Raw genomic sequence first — 22346 nt, 5'->3', positions numbered from 1 at the left:
GTTTTGAAGACCGAGGCAAGTGACTTACGCCCTCACCGTGTCACTGGCAATTTCTCCCTGCAGCCCAAGGATTTGTCCTTTTTAATCCCCTCCGAGAGACTGAAAACATAGTCACTGGGCTGCAGAGAGATGAGCGCAGGCATCTGGGAGGCTCCGTTTTGGATTCTCAGCACCGCGCATAGTGATCATCACGGCCACCGTCTCTGAGGGCCTACTGTGTGCCAGGTGCTGTGCCGGGCACCTAAACAAATTCCTCACCTCTACCCCTTACACCCCCTCTCTGATTCCATCCACCCTCACCCACAGCCCCCATTCCTCCTCCCAACCGCCTCCCCGATTCCACTCCTGTTCCCAGTGGTGTCTTCTCCACTGAGCCGCGGAGAGAGCCTCTAAAAACACCAGTGTGGCTGCTCCTCTCCGGTGCTCACACCCTCCGTGGCTCCCACCTTCCTCAGGGTAGAGCCAGAGTCCTGCACAGGCCCCTGGCCTGTCCCCACTCTGTCCCGGCCACACGGGGCCTCCTTGCTGGTCCTCGGGGGTGCCCGGCACATGCCCATCTCCCGCCTCTGAGCCCGAGGTTCCTGCGGCCTGGGGTGCTCTCCCCAGGCGCATCCACCCCCACGGACTTACACCCTCCTGGTCTGGCTCACGGGAGTCCTCCCAGGTGAGGCCCTCCTGATCAACTGCATAAAACTGCACCCCGACTCCCTGCACTCATGCCTCACCCCTCCTCCTGCCTGATTTCTTTCCGGATCACTTAGCGCCATCCGACGTGCTCTGTGTATTCTGTATTTACCTTGCTATCCCCCAGCGCCCTAGGTATAGAGCAGGGTCCATGAAGGAAGGGTGCTGGACAATTTGCTGACTGCTGGGCCTCACTTCATTTCAAATGCAGCCAGCACTCCTCACACGCTCCCAGGAGAGGCAGGAGCCCGAACTTGCCCTGTCACCTGGCTTCCCATGTCCAAGGCCAGGCTCCCTGAGCCTCCCTTTCCTAGGCGGTGGTATGGGAAGGACCAGAAGCAGGAGACCAGAGTTCACGGCTGAATGCTGATGCCCCTTCCTAGGGTGACCTCCCCAGGCACATCCAGGCTCTGCCCTGGGCCTCAACAATTCTGTTTAAATTAAATGACCTCAGGGCGCCTGAGTGGCTCAGTCCACTAAGCATCTGCCTTTGGCTCAGGTCATGATCTCGGGTCCTGAGATTAAGCCCCGCATCGGGCTCCCTGCTCAGCAAGGGGTCTGCTTCTCCTTCTGCCCTCTGCTTGCTGTTCCCCCTGCTTGTGCTCTCTTTCTCTCTCTCTCTCATTCTCTCTCTCTGTGAGATAAATAAATAAGTAAAATCTTTATAAATAAATAAATAAAATGAACTCCATCTTCCCTAGCGCCCCCAGCTCCATAGTCCATGAAGCTGACATTCTGCAACACACCTTCACCTGCCTCACCTAAGAGTCATTCCCACCTCCAGAGGCCCCGCCATGCACCAGGCCCTGTGACCGATCCTGGGGATAAAGGATGCATGAGCCCCTATTGATCTCACTGACACTCTTGGCCACATGGGGGTAGGAAACCAGATGGAGTAGTGATCCCAGCACAGGGGCAAAATGTCTAGGCCAGTTCAGCACAGGGCACCCCACGACCCAGGACTGGGTTGGTGCTCAGGAGAGCCCCCCAGGAGCCTAGACTAGCCTCCAAACCTGCTCCACGACTCACCACCATCAAGGTCTTGGACAAGTCATGCCCTCCTGGGGCCCGCTGCCTTCCTGGTCTATAAAATCTGGGTCTCACCTTAAATGCCATTTTCTCCAAGGGGCTTTCCTAGACCTCAGCCCAAAGCAGCCCCATGACCCTCCTCTATGCCCTCCGTAGCACCCATCACTACTAGAGATTATATTAATGTTGTTTGCCCGTGTACTTGGTTTATCCATTCACACAATAAATATTTGTGTGCAGGCAATGTTCTAGAAGGGAACCCAATGAGGGGGTAGCCCAATGTGGGGCTTAATCTCAGGATGAGGTGTCAGCAGACATCCAAATGGAGAAGTTCCTAGTGACTTGTGTCCTGGGGGTCAGTGCCAGCTAGAGTTCCCTGGGGGCAGAGTTTGAGGAGCCATAGGCAGACTCAGGCCCCAGGTGACTTCTTGTAGAGGTGGGGGACCCGGGGCCAGAGAGGCTGAGAGATCACCCGAGCTGAGATGGACAGACTTGGTCAGGACCGGGCACCTGCCAGCTTGCAGCCCAGCCCCGATTGTTAAGGTGAGAGGCTTTGACGGTGTGTTGTCCTGCTGCCTTTCTGAACTCCTGCCATCAGTCCCCTCCTGTCCTCTTGCAGCTGCTCTCTCAAAGCTACTTGCTCTTTGGGCTTTTTTTTTTTTTCCTGAAAAGATTCTTAAGGAGACATTGTGTGCGGAGAGAGTGGAAGTGTCCTATGTGGTGTGGGGTGCTGGTACCCGTGTGCTAAGTCTGGAGGCGGTAGGGGATAGGAGCTGAGGTCTGGGTTCCAGCCATCACCACGGGGCATGGTGTGGACAGGCTGGGCAAGGGCAAGGGCAAGGGTTGGCTTGAGTTTAAGGTGGAGGTTAGGTTAACATCAGGAAGCCTTTGACCCCTCGCTCTGTGCCAGGCCCTGTCCAGAATGCTCCATGTGAACTAGCTGGTGCAGCGATATAACGGATTCCTCTGAGCAGGGTCATTATGCCCATTTGAAGGATGAGAAAGTAGAGGTTTGGTGAGGTGGCGTTCCTGGCTGGCAGCAGGGCTGGCCCTCAAAACAGCTATGTCTAACCCCAGGCATAGCACCGTGTCTGTTTCCGAGGCTCAGGAGTTAGGCTTTTGATTGGGATGGATTAGGACCAGCTCCAGGGCAAAGTCAGGACCGGCCTCCTGGTCTTAGGCTCAGTGTTCTGAGGGGGCTCAGTGTGGGACAGAGGTGCAGGCTGAGTCAGTGGAAACACTGAACGTAAAGATAGGATCTGGGCGGCCCTCGAGTGAGGCTACTTCTCAGAGCAGCGAGAGTGCTCCTCCGGGGATTTTCTGAAGGCCGATGCCTTGTCCCTAAAAGCCCTGTGAACTTTGCATTCAACCTCTTAACATAGTTGTATTTACCTGAGGTCATACGTTGCCATCCGAATCTTTGAGTAATATTTACGCCCTGGGGAGGTGTCCCAGGGTGCCCGAAGAGTGGTGGTACTTCACCAGCTGGAAAAGAAGGGATGTGGGGCTGGGGGAGGGTTCGGGCTTGGCCTGGAACTATGTATGACAGGATGACCAGCTGTCCTGGCTTGCCTGGTACTGGTGGCTTTCCTGGAGTACGAGACTTTTTCTGCTACAACTGAGAAAGTGTCAGGCAAGGGAGGCTGACCTCGTGACTGCATCTAGAATGAGAAGGAAACCAGAGTTAGCAAACAGGCCCCTCGGAGGGGAGCACAGGGTGGGGTGGTTAAGAACGTGTGCTCCGGCGTGTGCAACACCCAGTGTTTTGTTCATCTTTCCCGCCAAGGATCCACCAGGGCCTTTGAGCCCTGGGTCCTCATCTTGATGGCCAGCCCACGATGACATCCCGCTGCTCCGTCTCAGGCACTGTTTCCCCCTCGTCATGCTGGTGTTAGTTTTTTATTCCCTTAGAGCTGGCAGGAAGGAAACAACAGGTGAATGGAGGACACGTCCCAGAGCCAAGCAGGGAATGTCTTCCCGTTCATTCCCAGAAGAAAAAATCAGGTTAACTCAAATTCATTCAAGGCCAGCCCACACTGAAGAGTGAAAATGAGCCAGCATTTTCATTTTCTTAGTCTGGGATTAATCTATTCATCAGTTTAGCTCTCGGGGAGAAAACATGCTTCTTCAATAGTTTTCAAACTGAAAATAATGCCTCATTAAGTTAAACATATGGACTTGAGAACAGTGTTGGTGTCGGCCAGACTAATGAATGCCATTACAGAAATGCACCCTAGTCTGCAGAGGCCCCCCCCCCCCACCGGCCACTGGGAGTGGAGCTCTCTGCAGACTCGCTCAGCTACTCCACTAGGGATGGAGTCCTCCAGGGGGAGAGGGAGATGGGGCGGGTGAGGAGGGGAGGATGGAGGGAGGCAGAGGGAGCGGGGGATGCTCCTGTTGCCTTGGCCGGCCCTGTGGATGACGTTGCCTGGTTAATTCAGGCAAGTTTGGGCCACTTGAGAAGGGCATGAGAGTAAGGGAGGATCCTCATGTGATGTTATTTCTAAGATGAGAGAAGCTGGTTTTAGCCTCTAGACAAGAAGGAAGCTTCGGAGGCGCCTGGGTGGCTCAGTTGGTTAAGCATTGCCTTCGGCTCAGGTCATGATCTCAGGGTCCTGAGAAATGTCAGGCTCCCTGCTTGGTGGGGAGACAGCTTCTCCCTCTCCCTCTGCCCCTCCCCTCTGCTCATGCTCTCTCTAGCGTGTGTGCTCTCTGTGTCTCAAATGAAAAAAAAAATCTTAAAAAAAAATAAAAAGAAAGACAGCTTCGGGGTTCAGGGCTCAGGCATCCAGTCCTAAATTCGGCCCATCTTTATTGAGCCAAACAACCTGCTTTTACATATGTCGTGGAACATGCATACATATGGAGCGCACATATAGAACAACATACACAGGGAAGCCTCACGGACACCCAGTCGGGTGATTCTGCCTGGTATTGCACACAAAGCAACTCAAAAGCACTAAGTGATGTACCCAAGGTCATCCAGTTTTACGTGAGACAGCTGAGATTTGAACCCAGGTCAGCATGACTTGGGGTGGAGAGACCCCCTTGCAGCCCGCACTGACCCCCCTCTCCTGGGTGGGTTGTTTGGAAGGCCCCCCGGATCCTGTTCTCCTGGGGTCTGTAGGCCACTATTCGCCCTGTGTGGTGGAGGGTCTAGGTGACCACACAAGCAGCAACAGTGTTTGCAGGAAATGACACGCACCTAGCCTAGGAGCCTGTCTGACTCAGGAACTCCCCAGCCGTCAGCCCATGGCCAGCTCACTCTCTGGACCATTTTCCTTATCAATGAGCTGGGATTTTGAATTATTCCCACCCCACAGTAAACAAGCTAATAAAGAAAAGCCCCTGATGTCCATCAGGTACCAGGGGAGCACTGGTCCCTCCTGCTCTGAGCAGGGATTTCTGGTCTACCCAGTCAGGATCTGGACCCTGGTGAAGGGCCCCTGGAGATGACTGCGGGGCTGCAGAGCTGCCCTCCTGACATCCAGCCCCAAGCCCCATGGTCCACACTCCCTGAGGTCTGGGGGGTGGGGGGAACACAGAGATGCTCCAGGCTGAGGGTGGGGCTGGGAAGAGAGGGAAGCATCTGGCCAGGAGGGGAACACCAGAGGGAAGGGCACAGATGGAGGGGATTGGCAGCTAGAGGCCTGGCCTGAGGCTGGGGGAAGAGAAAAAACCCCGACATTAAGATCTGCAGTCTCCACATCCCATCCTCCCTCGGTGCCTACAGGCTCTGTCTTCTACAAATTTATTCACGAGGGAGTGAACGTCTGTGCAGCCTGTATGAGGACCCAGGTGAGCTCCTTTACATTATGATCTCATGTGATACTCGTATGGAAACACCAGCCCTGAGAGTCGGCGGCAGTTACCTACACGTGTCTGGTGAGGGACGGGGCTCGCAGGCGTCCGGCAGGTGCACTAGGATCATACCCACTCTCACAGGTGGCAGAGCCTTGGCTCACGCCCCCACGACTGGCTCTGACAACCCTGGTGTCCCTGCAGCAGGTCCCGTTGGACTGTGTTCATTCTCCCCACAGACTCCCCGGTCCTCCCTGAATGGGCTCCCAGTCAGGACATGTTCCACTGGGGAGACACAAGGACTCACGGAGCCCTTCTCGTCCTGCCTGCAGAAGCCCCTGTGAGTCAGCACGGCCCTGAGGACCTTGGTAAGGCCCGTGAGCCACTCCTGTGGTACAGAACTGATGTGTCCCCAACGCAGGGCAAGCCAGCCCTTTCCCCCCACCCCACGAGCACCTGCTTTTTCATAAAGTGCGCTCTCAGCACTGAGGTGGCAACCTTATTTCAGGCTGGGGTACTTCATGCAAACTCTGTAAAATGCTCTTTCTTTCCAATGTTACCGTGTCTGCAATCCCTTCTTTACTGCTGCTATTCCCTGTGTGTCCCAGGATGGCAGGGACCATGCACCTTACACAGAGGGTAAGCACCTAATCAATAGGTGTTGAATGACCGGTGAAGGAATGGCTGGAGGGAGACGTGCATTCTGGTAACTGTCTATTCACAATCTTTCTAGACATGGGAGAAATTCCTTTGGTCTTCAGGAGTAAAGACGGTGGCTGAGGGAGAATTTGGAAGAGGCAAGGTCCTAGCAGTGTTGAAAGATGTGAGTATAACTGCTTTGGAATCAGAGGCATGGTGTCACACTTAGCTATTCTTGCATAACAATGCTGCAAAACTTAGTGGCTTTAAATAACAAGCATTAATTTAGCTTAGGAATCCTAGGTCTGCTGGATGGTTCTGCAGCTGTGGGCTGGGCTGGGCTGGGCTTATTAGCATCTCAGGACTGCTGGTGTGTTGGCTGGAGGCTGGGTGGGCTGGGCTGGCCTCTACTGGGATGGCTTATCTCTGCTCCTTGTGTGCTCCCATCCTGCAGGGATGGGAGAGTAGTTCTCACAGTGTGGGCAGGCAACAAAAAAGAGGGCAGGAGTCCCCAGGGCCTCTTGGTGTTCAGGCTCAGAAATGGCGCAATGTCACTTCCGCAGCATCGTTTTGGCCAAAGCAAGTTATGAAGCCAACTCAGAGTAAGAGGTGGGGAAACAGATTTTTCCTCTTGGTGGGAAGAGCTGCAAGATTATGTTGCAAAGGGTACGGACATGGAGGGTCTGCAAATGGGAATCAGACAGGGTCGTGATACTGAAGTGAAGTGCTTTGACTTTGGCCTTAGACAGACCTGGCTGGGGTTTGCAGCTTGGGTGTTTGAGGGCAAGTCACTTAGACTCCATGAGCCACAGTTTCCTCACCTGTGAAGTGGGTATAACGATATTATTACGGCACTGGCTAATTGGGAAGTTTAATGAGATAGTTCGCGCAGAGCGATAGCATAGCGGCAGACACACGGAAGCTTCCAGTGGCTGAGAGTCATGGCGGTACTACGGTCTGTGTTGTATTTTCTTATTGAACACATTCTGACATTGAGTCCCTGGACACTTGTCCACTCCCAGAAGTCAGAGTCTTCAGAAGCCACGTCTCCATTGATGTATTAGAATTGAGAGGCTGTCCCTGGTGCTCTCTTGGCCTCCAGAAATGGTCTCTGCTGGTCCAGAGTCCCTGCTTGGCCCTGCTTTCCTGATGAACTGTGGCACCGGGGTGGCATTTCGGGTCTCCTCACTTGCCAGTGCCCCTGCTCACGTGAGGATGCCTGATGTCCAAACCTCAGGGAGCTGTGGGAACTGGAGGCTGTTCCCTGATGAGGAACAGAAACCCCTCTGAGGGTGACCCGTGAGGGCCCCTCCTTCCGCCACATGTGGCTGATTTGCTCCGAGTCTTCCTTAATCATCCTCTCCAGACTCAGAAAAGAAGTTTAATTTCAGCTGGAGGAACGATAATTAAGACTTGTAAAGCCTTGTTGTGGATGGTGCTCCAGGGCTCCGGGCACAGCGCCCTCTTTTTATCATTTCTTGGTCTTAGACAAAGGCCGCCTGTGTGAGTGACTGGCCACTTAGCACCTGTTAATGGCTCTAACGTTCACGGGCTCTAGGTGTTCTCAGAATTGATCTGCCCGTGAAAAGTATGCTTTGGAGACATGAAATATCCACCAGGAGCCTTGAACGAATTACACTTTATCAAGAGGGGAAAACAGTGTGCTTGAAACCCGCACTACAGGGAAACGGGGGCCAGGGGGGCTCCCCGGCCGGGAGGTGAGGGAGGGGGCATGTGTGCGGCTGTTCCCAGGGGGGCCTGACGTCCCGGGTCACTTTCTGTGTCGTGTGAGGCGGCATTTCCTGCTCCTGTGCCCACGGGCTCTGCCCCCACAGGGAGACGGGTGTCGGAGTCACTCCCCTCCCCTCTGGGGGTGCCGGCTTCACCTGGAGAAGGGAGGTAGGGTCCTGGCCTCTCCTAAGTCCCCCCCTTCCCTTCTGCTGGGAATGAACCCTGGTGACCCTGGGCTAAGGGGTGCAGGGACCCTAATCCTCAGGAATGTGGTCCTCTGGAGACATCTCACCCGAGATGGGAGACTTGAGATCAGCACCCGGCCTGCCCCGACAAAGGCCCGAGGTGGGGCTCTGTGCACTTAGATGCTCAGGTAGCAGGTGTCCCCGAGGGCCAGCCTGCGCCGGCTCGATGCCGGGGCTGGAGGTTCGGGCAGGACGAGCCCCGGCGCCCACCCTTGCTCTGCACTCAGTGGGGGCATGTCAGCCTCTGTCTCCTGTCACCTCTGTCCCCTCACCCTGCTCAGGTCCCCTTAGCCCGTGTCACCACCTGACTCTAGATACAGCCGTGTCTGTTACTGTCCATCACCCCACTAAACGTCAGGTCCTCCCCAGAGCTGCGTCCCCGTACCTGGAACGGCCCCTGGCACATGGTAGGTGCCCCATTCAGTGAACGTCCTTGGACGTGCGTTAATGGAGGGGACGGGAGGCACGGGGAGCCACAGGTGTCCCTGTGGGTGAGGGGGAGCACTCCGGCAGACACAGGCAGGGCCCCTGGGGCCTGGGCAACAGTCGCTGAGAGCGTCCAGGGCGTGGGGCCTCCAGGGCTCAGGACCAGCAAACTCTACCCTCCCTGACCAACGTCACCGCGGCCCCCGCCAGAGACAGATGTGCCCTTGCATGACGGCCAGGCCACGTGGGTCTGCATGGTCATGGCCAGCCTCAGCCCCAGCCCACCCCGCGGGTGGAGAGAGGTCTCAGCTGGGGCTTCTGGGTGATACCTTGGTCACCGGCCCCCTGCTCTCCGCGTGGGTCCCACCAGGGTGGGTGAAGGCGGCAAGGTTCTAGCTGGGATCCAGGCTCAGCTCTCCTATGAGAGAGAGAGAGAGAGAGAGAGAGAGAGAGAGAATGGGGGATAGAGGGAGAAAGAATCCCAAGCAGACTCCATCTCAGACCCTGAGATCACTGCCTGAATTGACACAAAGAGTCAGACGCTCAATAGACTGAGCCACCCAGTGTCCCTATAATCAACCTTTTTGATTTTTAAATAGAGCAGCAATAAAGAGCCAGGGCTCTGCAGCCGGATTGCCTGGGTTCCGATCCTGGTTCTGTCATTTACTAACCACGTAACCTTGAACCAGTTTATGTAACCTCGTGAAGCCTTAATTTCTCCTCTGTAATGGGTGGAGATAATAGTGCCTGCATCACAGGGTTGCTGTGAGGATTACACGAATACATATTTAATGAGCTTACAGGAGGGGCCTGGGCATTGTTAGCATGTAAGGTGATTGCTGTTATGATGATGACTATAATTTATAACTGTTCATGTACATCTGCTCAGAGCCTTCACTGGGTTCTCATCCTTTTTTTTTTTTTAAGATTTTATTTATTCATGAGACACACACACACACACACACACACACAGAGAGAGAGAGAGAGAGAGAGAGAGAGAGAGAGAGAGAGAGAGAAGAGAGAAAAGCAGGCTCCATGTAGAGAGCCCAATGCAGGACTTGATCCCGGGACTCCAGATCACTCCCTGGGCCGAAGGCAGGCGCTAAACCGCTGAGCCACCCAGGGATCCCCCCGCCTTTTTTTTTTTTTTTAAGGTTTTCTTGATTTATTCATGAGAGACAGAGAGAGAGGCAGAGACACAGACAGGGGGAGAAGCAGGCTCCCTATAGGGAGCTCGATGTGGGACTCGATCCCAGGATCCCGGGGTCACGACTTGAGCCAAAGGCAGTGGGGAGGTTCACAGGCTCTAAAGCAGGGGCCAGTCTTAGCTTGGAGGTGACAGTCCCAACCTTGCAGGACTGCCGTGGGGATTGGATTCAGTGTGTTCGTGATGCCCAGCCCATGGGGGTGGATACCACCTGGACTGTGGGGGCCCTTAGCACTGCAGAGGGAGACAGGAGGCCTTGGTTTGGGCACCTGCCCTGACCCTGCTAGGACAGTGTGCCCCCTCCACCTGCTGACCCTATGTGTTCTGTGAAGGCAGAGGTGCCTGGCTGGATGCATGATGAGACTAAGCATTCTGGAGCTGGGAGAGACTTGGGGGGTGATTCAGGCCTCCTGCCCCCGATGTCACAGGAGGGGAAACATGCAACATTCTCTCCATCCTTGGATGGTCCCCAGTCCCAGGGGTGACCAAGGAGCTGAGTGTGACAGTCTCCCATGGTTCCCACTGGCCATTCGGACCCTTAACTCCTCAGATAACCACCCAGGGCTCAGCCTGGTGTCCCGTGGGGAAGCTGTTGTCCAGCCCTGGAAAACTGAGGCCAAGTGAGAATCCCCCAGGATGCTCCCCACACCCAAGTGCACACAACCTGGCCTGCTCTGAGGTGTACTAAGCCCACCCTCTTCATACCTCGATTCTCTTCAGCCTCCCCTCCCATTAGGTGACTTTTCCTGGCTGCTTCAGCCCCTTGGGGGTCCTGGAATCAGATTGGTCAGTGAGAACTTGGAAGGGGCCCTGTCAGTCTCCTTTGGGATTGTCCCAAAGGGGACATATGACCAGCTAGGGAGGTGGGGGATAGGGGCCATATACCAAGAGTGCAGGTGGCAGCTGGGACATAGAGTCAGGTAGGCCAGCCTGGGAGCAAGGAAAGGGACACTTCCTCCATTAAGAGGGACAGCCAGAGGGAGGCCCACAGGGATGCACAGTGCAGGGGCTCCAGAAGGGGCCACAGTGCCAGGCAGGCCAGGTGGGTGGGCCACAGGTGTGTAGTGGGGACTGGGTCTCCCCATCCTGCCAGAGAAGGGTGGCTGGTTCCAGCTGGTGGCCAGAGCCAGGGCTCCTGATGACAGGTGTGTCTCCAGCCTGCGCTGCAGAGTGAATTCCAGAGCTGGCCAAGGGCAGGGCACGATGAGCTGCTCCTGTCCTTATTGCAGTGGCCTGAGCCTGGACCTGAGAGCCAAGAAGACTGAGCACCATTTATGGAGCATCTCCTGGGAGCTGGCATTTTAAGTCCAGGATCCACTCAATCTTCTTGACAGTCTTCAGGGAAAGTGGGTACAGCTGGCATTAATCCTGGTTTAAGAGAAGTGATTGATGCTGAGAGAGGCTAAGCCATTTGCGCAAATTTTCTATTAAATGTCGGAGTCAGAATTAAAACCCGGACCTTCTGATATACTGGACCTGTCAATAAAATCATGACTTTTTGATAGAGTTCCACTGACCATACAGCTTTGCAAAGAAAAAGGAATTAGAGATTCACGGGTTTCTGAGACTGCTGACATATACCACCTCCTAATGGCAGCCACTAGAATTGTAGGCCCAAGTGCTTTGTAAAAACACATCCCTTTTCTGAGAGATCGCATCCTCACCTAGCAAAATAGTGTCACCAGAAGGTTCTGGAAAGGTTTCAAGGAGGAGGTGAGACATGAATTCTGTCATTGAGTTCAAGCATTGACCAGTCTTGTGGATGTCACATGAGAAGGTGAAAAAGGTGGAGAGATTGGTCGCTAGTCTCACAGGACCAAACTATTGGATGGGAAGGGGAGTGGCCTGAGTTTCTAGCCTAACTGAGTTAGACAGGAAAGGTACAAACTCGAGGGCAAGAAAGTGGAGAAATCAGCATTTATTAAGTACCAGCCTTGTTAAGGCACATAAGGAACTTCATTTGGCCCTCGCTATCTACCCATGAAGTCATGTCTTCATCAGGGTTGTTTGCTTGCATTCCTTACCCATTTATCAGCAGCGCCACTTTCATGTGGGTCATTATCTTCTTCTTCACCTTCAGTTCATGGGTGGGGATGCACCCACAGCTCAGAGGTGAGCCTCAGGCTCAAACCAATCCATTCAGACCATTCTTCTGGCTCCAATAATTGGCTCAGAGATAGGCATGTGACCCAACCAGAGCCACTGTTTTGCCATGAGCCTTTTACTGGGGCTTCCGAAAAATATGTTCTTGCTCTTCCCACTAAACTTGAACTAGATTCTTTCCACTGTACTTGAACCCAGAAGTTTATTTAGAGCTGTTGCTACTCAGGTGTAGCAGGAGCTACACCTGAGTAGGAGTAGGGTTGAGTAGGGTTGGCCCCAGCCGCTCTGCCTGTATCTCAGGTGTAGCCTGACAATGGAGACAACATATGGAAGGAGAAATAGAATTCTGCTCTTGATGCCATCACTGGAGACCCCAGTAAGTTGTTTCTAACTTGACTCTAACCTTGCAAGCTCCTAGTACACCAATCATTGGATTAATCCTCTTTTTGCTGGACCCAGAAATGAATCCCAACTAGTTAGCAAACCCATAGAAAGGAACTCAGGTAGAAATAGGGTTAGGATGCCTTGATCCCAATGTAGGAGCCCACCAGGTATCCTGGGACCTGCAAGTCACCCGGGAAAGACCCTCTCTGACTCTGACTTCTCTGTGCCTTCCCACTCACTGGGTCTGCAGGATGACTCATCTCTGTTCCTTTTGCCTATCTTCTAAATTTCCTAGTAGACTTACTTCTCTGCTGGTGACCCAAGATAATAACAGCCTCTACTGGGGGGCTGATTGATTTGATTCTCTCCAGATGTTTAACTCTGCCTCCCTGTTGCAAACTGAAATTCCCAGGACGGAGGATCTGATTTTTCCAGCTTGCATGAGGTGTCCATTCCAGGCCTGCTAAAGATTCGGGAGTGGAGAAGATTCTTGACAGGCTTTGAGCTGGTAAGAAGAAATGTGCAGGAAAAAAAATAATTGGCATCTCTGTATAGATGGGAGTGGTAGTCCTGCTTTGCAGATGCGGAAATGGGACTCAAATAGATGAGTGATGTGCTGAGACCTTGCAGCAGGTGAGTTGTAGACTCAGGATTCATGCTTTGTTCCGCTGGACCCTGAACTCCACGGTCTTTCTACAATTGCCAGCCCCAGAGTTCTTCTGTGGGTTGGCCCCAGCTGCTCCTCCAGCCTGCTCACTCTGCCAGGTGACAGAGAAGCTGACTTCCCTGGGAAGGGAGGTTATCACCAGGGCTGGCAATGGGGAAGGCCCATATTCACCCCATATGGAGCACCTCTGACATTTATGGTTTTCCGCTGGAGTGGGCAAGCCCTGGCTTCCCTTCCAGAGACAGGCCTGGGCAGTCAGTGCTGAATTATTTAACACAAATAAAAATTTAATTAAAATTTCATAGCAGTCGTTGTGTTTTACCCAAACAGTTAAATGATGGCCTTGCATTTTTGCCCGAGTCCACAGTCTCACCACTGAGATTTTCATGCGAAGCCTTCCAACCTCCACAAATCAGTTTTAATCACAAGTTCTCCCATGATGGTTGGGAAGTCTGAAGTGGGACTGTCTCCTGTAGATGCAGCATACAGTGACCATCAGTTATGGGGACCTCTTGGGAGCGGGGCTGGGCTTTGACACATGTCTGCTGGCTACTGGGTCCTGGCCCGTGGTGCCAGAGATGATCTCAGACATTCACTCTGCAGGACTGACTCCAGGTACCTACAGGCGGTCAGGGTGGCATAGACTCAGAGATTGCAAGCCATATCGGGGCAGATAACTACTTGGACTTGCTCTAGAGAGAATCAGACTCTGTAGGGATATGGTGGTGGGTAGCAATTATATCTCAATAAAACTGAAAAGCAAAACAAAACAAAACACAAAACCTCAAAAAGAAGAAGAATCTACATGGATTCTTGGAATATATATGGAAGGGGGAAGGCTGGGGATCTGGCTGGAAACAGATCTAATCCTGGGGGAAGAACAACTGGATTCAGAGTCAGGAGATGGGGTTCCAGGCCAAACTCTGCCTCTGGGTCTGTCTGGTGGCTTCTAGGTCCCTGTGGGCTTGGGCCCTGGACTTTGCATCTGCAGGATGAGAGGCTTTAGCCAGACGATCTTCACATCCCCTGTCAGCTCGAGTCTCAGCTCTAAATGGCCCTGCGTGATTGATGTTATCCTGGTCCCCACAACTGGCCATGGTTTTCCCAGCTAGAATCAGCCTCCTGCTCTGGTGTTGAGAGAACCTGGGGAAGATCTGTGATGGGCCTGGCACTCTCTGAATGGTGCTCTCCATGCCCCATCAAGGTCACCTGTGCACGGGGCTCCACCCCCTCCCACCTGTCAAGGACATGGCTCTGGCAGCACTGTCCTTCTGGAGTTGTCAATGTTCCTCCCTCCATGGGTTCATCCTCATCAGGGCAAAACATGCCATTATGTCTCCCATCACTCACTCCTGCTACAAACCATCGCATGACTTCGTTTTACTGTTAGTTTGCTTGACAGGGTTTTCTTTTCTTTTCTTTCTTTTTTTTTTTTGAAGATTTTACTTATTTATTTATTCATGACAGACAGAGAGAGAGAGAGAGAAGAAGAAGAAGAAGAGAGAGAGAGAGAGAGGCAGAGACACAGGCAGAGGGAGAAGCAGGCTCCATGCCGGGACCCCGATGTGGGACTCGATCCCGGGACTCCAGGATCATGCCCTGGGCCCAAGCAGGTGCTAAACTGCTGAGCCACCCAGGGATCCCCCTTGACAGGGTTTTCTATGCCCGTTCTCCCTTCTCCCCCACTGGGCACCTGTGCTTGCTGAGCTGTACCTGAGGAGCTCCTCTGCACCTGGACCTGCTTTAGATGGTGAGATCCCAGGCCTTGAGCCTGAGGACATCCGTGGTGAGCCTTTGAGGGGGGGTTCCTAGGGACAGGGTGAGAATATTCTGTGTCCACTGGCTGATGAGTCACCGAAGCTCAGCCCAGATCCAGGGGGAGGAACGTGGGACCTGCCTTTCAGTGGAAGGAGTGTCAGCAAATCTGCAAACCTGTTTTACAACTGCCATGGACTACAGATATCATTCTCATGCAAAGTCCTGTAGAGTTTTGGGTGTCTTCCTGCTTCTTAATATTCCTATCAAGGATAGAAAAATCTTGAGTGTCCTGGATGAACTAAGAGAGCTGTGAGCACGTGTGAACCCTGGGCCTCATTTCTGTTCTGCAGTCAGAACCCCTGCTTTGGGAGCAGTTGCCCCCCCGCCCTCCACCCCCGCTGGTGGGAGTGATTCTGGGCTTTGAGCCATCAGAGAGATGGCAACTCCTCAGACTGAAGGAGGTGACAGTGGGTAATCGCTGCATATCGTGGGCACTGCCCTTCCTAGGGAACAGAGAGAAAGAAACTCTGTGGGCCAGATTGTGTGTCTTGGTTTCTCAAATTTTCTGTCTCATAATAAAAAAGTCATCAAACTTTGTCTGATCCTGAGAAGTTGAAATATTTCTGATCTGAGCAATTGCTAAACAAAACCCTCAATTTAATAGTGGGTGTCCTGGAGGGGCGGGACTAGAGAGATGATCTGTATAAGTATCCACTAGATACTTATGTAATATTTGTTTAATAATATTTATACATTAATACTATACATTTAAAATGAATGCACACATGTGTATATATATGAATATATATATGAATATATATGAATATATATATATATATATATATATTCACCATGTCATGAGTGAGGGGTTTTTATAGTACAAAAGGATCTCATACTTTTGCACATTACAAAAGCATTTGCCAAAGGCTTTCTTGAAGTGCTGTGCTCTCCAGGGAGCAACAGAAAAGGACTTTGATTTTCAAACATTTTCTTTTCATGCTCCAATGCAACCTTAAAAGCATGTTAAATTTCTGTTTAATGTTCTTTTCAATCCAAACAGTGTTTTCTCAAGCTCTTAAGTACTGGACACTGTGCTCGGCACTAATGGGGGAAGGAGATAGATAAGACCCATATTAGAAGGGAAATGGGCCCTAAATGCTTTCACAGAGGTGGCTCTTAAAGAACAGGGTGCCTGGGAAGCTGGCATCAGAGTGACTCTGCAAAATCCTGAGCATTGTCTGCAAATGTCACCAGCAGTTGAGGCCAGAGAGGAGCTTGTGGTGTCCCTGGGGGGGGCTAAGGGGTGGGAAGTGGGGTTGAAGGGGGGGTGGGGGGGCTTCAGGGTTTGCAAGAGAGGGAGGAGAGAAACCACACTCACTTCCTCTGCTCTCTTCCCCTACTACTGCGCACACTTCACAAAAGTGGCAGTTTTTTGATAAACAGGGCAAAATGTTGACACAATGGCTTTTGAAGCTACCGCCAAAAAAAAAAAATTCTCAAAAACCAGTGACAAGTCCCAGGTTCACCCTGAGAAGGTAGGTGACAGGTAATGGCACCTGCAGGATTTTGTCTCCCTGTGAGCAGGCACTTTCCCTGCAATGAATCCCATGTCTTGGGTCATCCACCCTATTTTAAACCTGCTTATGCTTCTGATGTGGTGTCTGTGTGTGTGTGTGTGTGTGTGTGTGAGAGAGAGAATACCTGGGAGAGGTATAGTTGTTTTTCCCTTTGTTCTATTTTTTTTTTCCTTTTGAAGAATGGCTTCTTTCACTTCGTGTTATGCATTTAAAGTTCCTCCATGTCTTTTGATGGTCCAATAGCCCATTTCTTCTTAGTGCTGAGTGAGTGCTATTCTGCTGTCTGGATGCACCACAATTTATTTATCCATTTATCTACTGAAGGATGTCTTGGTTGTGTCTGAGTTTTGGAAATTATGAACAAAGTTGCTACAAACATCCATGTGCAAGTGTTATTTCCTTTTCTTGCCTAATTGCTCTGGCTAGGACTTCTAGTATGATGTTGAATATGAATGGCAAGAGAGGGCATCCTTGCCTTTTTCCTGATCTTAGAGGACAAGCTTTCAGTCTTTTATCTTTGAGCATGATGTTTCCTGTGCACTTTTCGCATATGGATTTTATTATGTTAAGGTACTTTTTTCTCGATTCCTAGTTTGTTAAGTGTTTTTTATCGTGAAGAGGTTCAGGGTGGGATTGGCTTATTGCTATGGTTGCCCTCAGTGATTCTTAGGCTTTACAGTCTTGTAGCAAAACCTTGTGTGGGGTTGGTTTGCCAGCACAAAGTCTGTTCAGCCCGTAGCCTTAGGGTTTTTTTTTTTTTGCATCATTTTTTGGAGATGGTCTTTTTGCGTGCTTTTGATGGTCTTTCAGTCCATCCCTTTGCCTCTAAGCAGGAAAGCAGTGTTTCATTTTATAGATGAATCAGAGAGGTCCTTCTCCATATTCACTGTCAGGCAGTCAACATTCTGCCAAGAACCCTGATTTCCAACAGCAACAGCCATCATCGACCACAGTAATAGGAGCAGCCTGACAGCTACAGACATCGGGTGCTCATTGTGTACTGGCCGTGGGCATCCTAAGTCCCACCTAGTTCAACTCTCCTGCAGACTGATGAGGTGCGGACTCCCACTTTCAATTTATATTTTCACGGTGCTTTATTTTGTCAATCCTAGCACAATGACAATATATGCTTGTTTAAAAAGATTTCAAGCAACAAAGTGAGAGTCCTTGTCATCCCATACCCTTATTCCATTTAGCAGCTGAGGAAACTGAGGCATTTTCTACACAATGCTTTATTCCCCCATGAATGCAAGACTGGGCTCTCATGTGCCTGGTTTAGCACGAGCAGCTCAGTGACTCATGGGGAAACTGAGGCTCCGGGAGGTCTCTGGCAGTTGGAAACAATTGGTTCATCTGAACATTGTTTTTTACTCTGGGTCATTGTTGGTAAATCAGTATTCAATTGTGCCCCCTGGTATGGTGCCTTCTTCCCTGATCAGGGCTGAGAAAGAAAAACAGTCTTGATAAAATCTAAATAGGGGTGTTCTGAGAACCTTGGATGGAGACATGTGCAGGCAATTCATGAGGAGTCCATTAATTTGAGGCTGATGAATTACCTGGGCAGGTGCCTCTGCCACCAGCATCGTGACTCAGGGCAGAGAAATTACTTCCCTGGCGCTGGTTATCTGGAGCAAGCTGGTCCATTTTTCTCTTTTATTACCATTACATTTCAGGAGTGTGTCTGCTGAAGTCCCCCATCCCTCCGCCCTTTCCTAAATGTTGGATTTATTTGATGGCTCCACTAGGCTGGTGCTGTGGGCCGAGCATGCCCTGCAGGAAGGAGGACTCGATCCTGAGCCATGCCCGCCCCAGGGTCCTCCCTATGGATGTGACCTGTGGTGGTGGCAGGACAACCAGACATTCATAACGGTCATCCCCACCACTAAGGCAGTGGTGCCACAAATTCTCTTTCCTTCCCCTACTCTGTGGATGGCTGAGTCCAACTATGAGGCAGCTATGAATGGGCTGAGGTGGGGAATCTTTGGGGTGTGTGTGGGAGGGGGCATCTCCAAAGGAGACCCCAAATTCCTTTGGAGTGAAATTTCACATCTGCCCAGTGAGAGTCCTGACTGAGGAGGACATGCTGGGGCTCTGAGTCTTTCTTAATACTAATGATAACTAGGGATCCCTGGGTGGCTCGGTGGTTTGGCGCCTGCCTTTGGCCCAGGGTGGGATCCTGGGGTCCCAGGATTGAGTCCCACATCGGGCTCCCGGCATGGAGCCTGCTTCTCCCTCTGCCTGTGTCTCTGCCTCTCTCTCTCTCTCCCTCTCTCTCTCTCTCTCTGTCTATCATGAATGAATAAATAAAATCTTAAAAAAATACTAATGATAACTAACATGGTTGGTGTTCCCCTTGTCCCAGGCTGGCTGTCACATGCTTCACCCAAGTTACCTCCCCCACTCCTCATGACAGCCGCACTTTACCAGCAAAGTACCAAGACACAGTGAGGGGAGCACCTTGCCCAAGGGCACAGAGACAGGAAGTGGCCAGAGCTCCAGCTTAGGCAGAGGACCCCACAAACTTTGCAGGAGAGGGGAAGAACAAATGCGTGAAGGGAAGTTCCTGAGCATTGGTCCACACAGCCCATTGTCTGTGTCCACAGTGGGGGAGGCACGGGTAAGAGGCAGCCCGTTTCATTCCTGTTTCGATGGTTCATTCATTCATTCATGCATGTGTTCATTCATGCATTTATTCATGCATTCCTTCATGTATTCATTCACTTGCAAGTCTATACCGAGCACCCATTGTAAGTCTGGCTCTGGGTGAGATACTGGTGAGACCGAGGTGAAGAAAACAATAATTCTGTCTTCATGGAGCTCAGAGACAAGCAGGAAAGATAGAACACTGGAAAAATCAGGATGGTAGTGGCAAGGGGACTGGATGACTGCAAGGAGGCCACCCTGAGGGGAGTGGGGTCTCTCTTCCCCACCCCTAGACTTGCTACAGCCAATAGGAAACCATGAGGTCAGTGCCCACGTGCCCTTGTGCCTGTTCACGTGGTCAGAACCTTGTCTCCAGTCTGAGCAAGCGGGAACTAACCCACTGAGGATGAGGAGCCGTGGTGCCTCGCTGTCCCCTCGTGCAGCCAGCCAGACCCGGCCAACCCGCAGGAGACAACTGCCCCGCTGAGCCTAGAGATTTGCTGACTCTCAGAACTGTCAACTAGATCAAAGACCGTTGTTAAACCACTACGTTTTGGGGTAGTTTATGTGGCAGGGAGAGGACACCAAGACCCCGGACCTTGGCATAGGTTTTCCTGAGAGAACTCAGCCACGGTGCAAGGCTGCCCAGTGCCACGATCAACATGTTATGATATGGTTTATAAAGCTCAATGCATCAGTAGTTAAGAAAGAAGTGCATTCTTGGGGCACCTGGGTGGCTCAGTGGTTGAGCACCTGCCTTTGGGTCAGGTGGTGATCCTGGGGTCCTGGGATTAAATCCCTCATCAGCCTCCCTGCAGGGATCCTGCTTTTCCTTCTGCCTGTGTCTCTGCCTCTCTCTCTGTGTCTCTCATGAATAAATAAATAAAGTCTTAAAAAAAAGTGTATTCTTTCTTATAAACTCCTGGAGTGAACTATCAGGGGCTCATGTGATGGCTCCACCATGCTGGGGACCAAGCTCCTTGCATTTTGTTGCTTTGCCCTTTCAAAGGTGTTAATCCCATCCATTGATGAGATATGCCTCACCTCTGGGTCCACATTTCAGCCAGTGGAAATGGGGAAGGACAGGACATAGCCCTTCCCTTCAAGGATATAACCTGGAAGTTTCATGTGCACATGTACACGGGCACACAAACAAGCATGCATGCCAATGACTTCTGCTCACAGGCCATTGGCAGAACATGGTCACATGACCTTACCTTGCTGCAGGAAAAGCTGGGAAATGTAGTCTTTTGTTGTTTGAAGCCGTGTAGCCAGCTGACGTTTGAGGTTCTATTATCAAAGAAGATGAACATACATTGAGGGGTACTAGGTAGGCTCTGCATAGTGTTTCTGGGACTCGAGGTTGGGGTTGGTAGTGGGAGGGAGAAGAAGATGGATCCCTTTCGTCTTGCTTTCCTTGCCTCCTTCTCCAGGGCCTCCTTCTTGCTCCTGTGAACTTTCTCAGCCTCGACATTGATATGATTCTTTCTTGCTTTAATTTGGCTCTTCGCTTATAAACATTAGCTCTGGGATGCCCTAAGCTAGTGAAACCAGCCTGCAAGTTTAGACAGCTTCGATCCTGAGGGGGCCATACCCACGCTGATGGAGTTTTCTCCATCTCTGATAATGAGTCCTGAAACTCCTGGAGTCAGTAGAATCAGGGAATTCAGGGGCCAGAGGAATCATCAAAAGCATTTAGACATGGACCATGCCAACATCGGCCACAATAATAAAAGTCAGTGTTTACTGGGTGCTCACTGCCCACCAGGTGCCACACAAAGGGATTCAGGGGTCATCTCACTAAGCTTCTTAACAACTTGAGAGGTAGAGGCTGTTATCCAATTGTGCACACGAGGAAAGTGAGGTTCACAGAGGCAAAGGCGTTTCCCACTGTCACGTAGCATTTGAGCGACTGACCCATAACCAGCAGTTGGTGCTGCCTTCCTCTTCCTCGCCCTCCCTTTATAGCCTCTGTCCTATGGCTCTTGGGGTGCTAGACTGGTTCTGGATCAGCCAGCCAGCCTGTAACAGCCCAGGAGTTGGCGAGGAAAAGTGGTTATTGGACCAACACACTTCCTCCCTGACGGCCTGGCTCACTCAGGGAGCCAAAGCACAGATCACATGGATTTGAGCAAATCGAGATGGTGTCCTGTAGCGGCATTTTGATCACATGAGGCTGTCCAATGAGTCCCCCTTGCCTCCTGGGAGATATCTGCCCAGGAAACCAGACTTGTTGCCCCATCAAAATGCTGCCACCACCCCTGCCACGACCCATGCAGTGTTGGGATTAACTGGCAGACACAGACTCATTGTTTCTGACAAAATGGTGACTTCCTTGGGGACCCCGGGGCTCACCCGCGCCAATCGTGGCACTGCTATATGTCACAGCCCCTGAGCTCTCATTTGCTCTTGTAGGTTATATTTGAGCCAGGCTGCTTCCTGATGGTAAGCAAGCAGCTGTCACAGGGTGTTCTGGGTCTGGAGCGTGGGAAGCAGCAGGACAGGAACACAGAGTGAATGAAGCAGAGCTGCTGCCCTCAGGGGGCAAACAGCCTAGAGGGGAGACCCTGGCTCTTCAGGAGCTCAGGGCTGGGCTGAACCAGGTTCCGGCTCTGCAGCCAAGAGGTGTGAGATGGAGCCCTGCATCCTCATCCTCCTGCTGTGTGACTTGGGCACATCCCTCGCCCTCCCCAGCCTCAGTGTCCTCATCTGCAAAGTGGGGACAGCGTGGGTTTGCTGGGAGGGATAGATGAGCCGCCCACGTGGAGAAATGACAGGGTGATGCCTACAGAACCGGGAGTCTCCTGCCCCACACCCTCCCTCACTTTACCACCGAACAACTCCACAGACTTGCCTGTTGTCCTGTGTAGGGATCATCAGCCCCTGAGAGGCGGGAAGGGACCACCCTGGTCCCCAGGTCACTGCCTGGTGGGAGGCTGCCTGCTGCGCAGTGTCAGAGCTGAGTACTGGGCCAGCGTGTGAGTGCTCTATGGGGGTCCAACCCACCTGGGCACCCACAAAGGTGTCCCAGTGGGGTAGATGGCTGAGCTGAGTGTTGAGGGAGACACTAGGAGGTTAGCAGGAAGAGGAGGAGGAGATGCACCAGGCCAAGGGCCTGATTTGCTCAGGAACCTCAGGGGTTCAATGGAGCGAGTGGTTCCTCTCACAGGACAGAGGCCAAGAGCTGGGTCTGGGGGAGAGAGTGGAAGCCAGAAGGTAGTGGCCCCTGTGCCAGAGAGGGGGGCTTGTGAATTATCCTAGCACACTGGTGTCTGGTAAAGGGCCCTAACCATATGGTCAGATTTGAATTAGAATGAATCCTCGGGGCCCTGAGAGGGAGAGGCTGGGGCCAGGAATCCGGGAGGGGGCAGGCCCAGCTCACCAGGAGATGGTGGGGGACACAGGCAGGGCAGAGGGGAGGGTGGTCTTGAGGGGAACTCAGGCTTCATGCT

This window comes from Nyctereutes procyonoides, unplaced genomic scaffold (genome assembly GCF_905146905.1).
Source record: "Nyctereutes procyonoides isolate TBG_1078 unplaced genomic scaffold, NYPRO_anot_genome, whole genome shotgun sequence".
Lineage (NCBI taxonomy): Eukaryota > Metazoa > Chordata > Mammalia > Carnivora > Canidae > Nyctereutes > Nyctereutes procyonoides.
Note: the sequence above shows the minus strand (reverse complement) of the source record.